Here is a 4814-nt window from a genome sequence, read left to right on the forward strand (position 1 = left end):
ACATGATGCAAAAAAATGGAAAGAAATCTCAAGGTCTTACTTTAGAGGAATTAATATTGCAAAAATATACATACTACAAATGATGTCTACAGATATAAAGTGATTCAGATCGAACTAAATGATATTTTCCACAGAACTTAAAACAGTCCTCAGATTTGTATGGAACTGCAAAAGAACCAGAACTGCAAAAGAAACAATGAGGAAAAAGAACAATTTTGGAGGCATAAACCATATCCCTCTCAGAACTCAGAATATATTACAAAAACAGAAATCAAAACAGCACAATGCTGGAAAACAAAAAACATCTATATCCCTGGAACAGAGCACAGAGGCAGTAATAAAATATCACACCTATGGTCAATTAAACTATGACAAACATAACAAAAATATACAATACATAAAAGACAGTCTTCAGCAAGTGATGTTGAGGAAGGTAGACAGCAACATATAAATCAATGAAATTAGAATACTCCCTCACACTGTACAAATATAAGCCCAAAATGCTTTAAATATCTGAATCTAATATATGACACAATAAAACACCTGGAAACTAACATAGGCAAAACAAGACATAAATTGTAGCGAAATTTTCTTATGTCACTCTTCCAAGCTGAAAACATTAAGAGCAAAATAATCAAATAGATCCAAATTAAACTTAAAAGCTTCTAAATAGCAAAATAAACATAATGAAAAGATGAACTTCCAAATGGGAGAAAACATTTGGAAATAATGCAATCAACAAGTGGCTAATTTCTAAAATATAAAAATCGTTCATACAACTCCATTGCAAAAACTGCAAACAACTCAGACAGAAAATGAGTAGAAGGCAATTCTCTAAACAAGACAAACAGATGACAAACAGGACTATAAAAACGTGCTCACATTGCTAATCATTATACAAATGCAAGACAAAAATAAAATTATGTTTTACCTCACAATACTGAGAAGTGCTGTCATCCAAATGTCTACAAAAAATAAATTCTTGGAAGGTTGTGGAGAAAATGGAACTCTCCAATGCTGTTGGTGGGAATGAAAAATTGGTGCAACCACTTTGGAAATTCTATGGAAGTTCCTTAAAATAATAGAAATAAACTTATCATATGAACCAGCATTCCCACTCCTGGGCATATAAAACATAAAACCTGAAAACAAAGAATCCTAGTGTAAAATATAAGAAGTACACTCTGACATTGGACTTAATTTGATTCTACATATGTCTTCTCTGGCAAGGGAAGCAGAAGCAAAACTAACAAAATATGATTGTATCACTCTAAACAGATTTACACTAAAGAAAAAATGATCAATAAAATGAAAAGTCAACCAACACAATGGGAGAATATATTTGCAAGTGATATTTTCCAATCAAGTGTTAATATGCAACTATAAGGCTAAGTCATACACCAAACAACAACAAAAAAGACCAAACAATCTAATTAAAAAAAGTGTCTGTAGGAACTGAATAGATAGATCTGAATCAATTTTCTGTAGAAAACATACAGTTGGCTAAATGACACATGAAATTATGTTCAGAGTTATAAATTATTAGGGACTTCATAAACCAAAAATGAGAAAAGATCTCACAATTGTCAGAAGGCTCTCATCAAAAAGAAAAGAAATAGATGTTGGTGAGATTGTAGAGAAAAATGAACACCGTGGACACTGTTGATAGGAAAGCAAAGCATTGATTCCATTGCATATATACACCAAATTTTCTTCATCCACTTTTCTGTCTAGGGTTTTTGTGTTTGTAAGCCCCTGTCTGAAGGCTCTTGAGAACAAGCCCATGGGCTGAACTGATAAACAAGCTGTGAGGAATGTCACATATCCAGACTGGATAAGAAATGGCCTACTCAATATATCCAGTATGGATGGCAGGCTAGCCTATGCTGGGTAATATCCTCAGAGGAGGACAACCTAAGACAGGCACAGTCGGCTGGATAAGAGATGACCTACATAATGAAGTTCCGTGATGAACTTTAAAACAATCCTTGATCATTTAACATCCTGTGCTTACTGCAGGAGCATGGGTACATAAATAGTTTAAGATTATTAACATTGTTATAACTTAGATGATATGTGAGTCATAGTGCATGTCCATATAAACCCTTTTTCTAAGAATCAATACAAAGTGAACTGCTTCCCTTCTGTCCACAAAGTGTTTGTGTGTATATGATATCATGCCACTGACAGGGTTAATTTAATTTGTTGGGAGTATCTTAAAAGGATGTTGCATTATATATAATGCTCTTTCTGCACCTATTGAGATGATTATGTGAGTTTTATTTCTCATCCTATTAGTGTGGCATGTCACCTTTATTGATTTGAATATTTTGAAGTCTCCTTAAACCCAGGGATAAATCCCTGTACTCATGTATGTGTATTATATGTTAAACGTGTTGTTGAATTCATTTTGCTTGTCTTTTGTTGAGAATTTTGGCACACATGTTCATCAGGGTTAATGTTCTATATTTTGCATCTAATGTCCTTTCTTGCTTTGTTATGCAAATAAAGCTGGCATCATAAAACAACTTTGGAATCTTTCACCCCGTTCAAATTCTTGAAAGGTTTGGGGAAGAATTGGTGAAAAATTGTGTTAAAATATATGACATAATTCACCCGTAAAGTCATCTTGTAAATTTTTTCTGGTTTGGGAGGTTTGGATTACTGATTTACTCATACACACCTTTGCTGTATTTAATTTTCTAATTACTTCTTGATTCAATAATGGGAGACATATGTTTCTGGGAATGTGTCTGTTGTTCTAGGTCATTCAATTCATTGGCTAGTGGTAATTTCATATGATGGTATGCATCTCTGCAACATCAGTGTTATTATCTACTCTTTCCATGTCACAGGATTCATTTTAGTATTAAGTGAATGAAAAATACATGTTGACTTTAAGCAAAATCCACTTTCCTGAAACAACAAAACTCTCATGGTTTTCAAACTATTTCGTTATAGTCTTTTCTCTTCACCACAAACTCGATCTTTCATTGCTCAAAGAGTAGTCACTCAGGACAGTAAGTGGAGTTAGGTAAAGGAGACAAAGTAGTATTTTCTTCTTAATTCATTCCTCCAGAGGCCTAAAGCTTTCCATTCTCATTTGCTGGATTTTTTCCTGTCCCTTCATCACCCACCCACCCCAAAATAGCTGATTCTCTTCCCCATACCAAGAACTATAATGCCTTATGATTAATTTACTTCTTAGAATCAGAGCTTTGTCCATAGAGACAGTGCCATTGCAAATATTTAATGTAGGTTTATACACCCCACATAACTTGTGCCCCTTCTAACCTTCACATAGTAAGTATCTAAGTGGTACGTTCCCCTTCGATGGGGTGGTGGTATTCAGTAACCAAATTGTAATCTAAAACTTGTGGACAAGAAGAAGGTGAGGGTGGTAGAATTAAAAATTTGTCCAACTGCAAGAATACCAAAATTCTGCAGATATTAGGAAATATAAAATATTCATGGAAGTGTTTGAAAATTTCCCATTAATTTAAAATAAAAGGTGAAGCATTTACAGAATGTGAAATGCCCTGAAATGCTGGAAAAATTGTAGGCAAGGTCAGGGAGTCTAAGGTTTCTGCTCGCAATGATGCAGCTAGTGTCAGCTGGAAAGATTGGAATGGCAACATTGAGTTCTGAAAATGTGTCACCAGTTGTGATAAGCCTTTGATATTCTGGAGAATGGGCAAATCTGCCAGGGTAAGCTGTAACAACATCCCACCAATATGATCTTTACCAAGAGAAGAAAAGAGCCCACTTGGAGCATGAGAACTGTGTCTGGACAGCAGTGGTTATTCCTACAACAGAAACATCAAGCTTTTAAGTTTTTTCGCTGAACTCTGATGGCGGCTATGTTGTTGCTTATATTAGCAGTTTGGGGTTCATATGGACTGTTTCAGTAGCTAGTTTCCAGCTTTGTTATCAGACAGTGGGTCTTACAGTGATCATCTTAACAAGGTTCTATACTGATAAGTCAAAAGCTACAGTTTACTTTCAAAATTAGAAATTCTAAGAAAGAATATTATTTGATTGTCCATCTGTAGTTTTCTACCTGGGAAAAGCTAGACTATTGGCAAAAGTACAAAAGTTGGCTGGTGCTTTGTAAACTATTCTCTGAGCTCTGCCCCCTGAATTCTTCCCACTAAATACTACAAATCTGTCTACCACTGTGTGTGTGTGTGAAGATGGATTGTTAAGCAGTAACTAAGTTTGTCTTAGTTGAGTCATCAGTGAATTGTTCCTCTGCATCTGTCAGAATATCTGCGAATTAAGAGTTTCATTGGGCCACCAGATTTTCTTCAGATTAGGGAGAGGTAGATTATATTTCTCCCTGTATACTAATTGTTACCTGTTCACTGAATCCCGAGCTGATGATAGGGCCAAGCCACTGAATCCTTGAATTGGACTGAAGCATATATATTTTCCAGTCCCCAGAGCCCAGCATAGGACTGTGTCTCTTTTAATCTAAGCTTATTTCTAAGGTTTTTTTTCTTTTAATTCTCATTGTTGACGCAACTTACTGTGGCTTTGAACACCCGTTGACTAATTTATTGAGCCTGAACCACTGACTTATTCCCATTCACCTTGAAATTGCAATAGACTTTCTTCCTTGTACTTCCTGGAATAGAGTGTGCATAGTCATCATTTTGAAAGCAGTCCTCATTCCTAATAATTCAGAACATTTTCACTTCTTTGCCCAGAACTTGAGCAAGAATGTTTGTTGTGGATCTCAGGGATTACCATCAAATTCCCTAATGCAACCATGAGAACACACCACAATGTTATCTATAATCAAGTCTTTGTCA

The sequence above is a fragment of the Vicugna pacos genome, unplaced genomic scaffold (assembly GCF_048564905.1).
Source record: "Vicugna pacos unplaced genomic scaffold, VicPac4 scaffold_14, whole genome shotgun sequence".
Lineage (NCBI taxonomy): Eukaryota > Metazoa > Chordata > Mammalia > Artiodactyla > Camelidae > Vicugna > Vicugna pacos.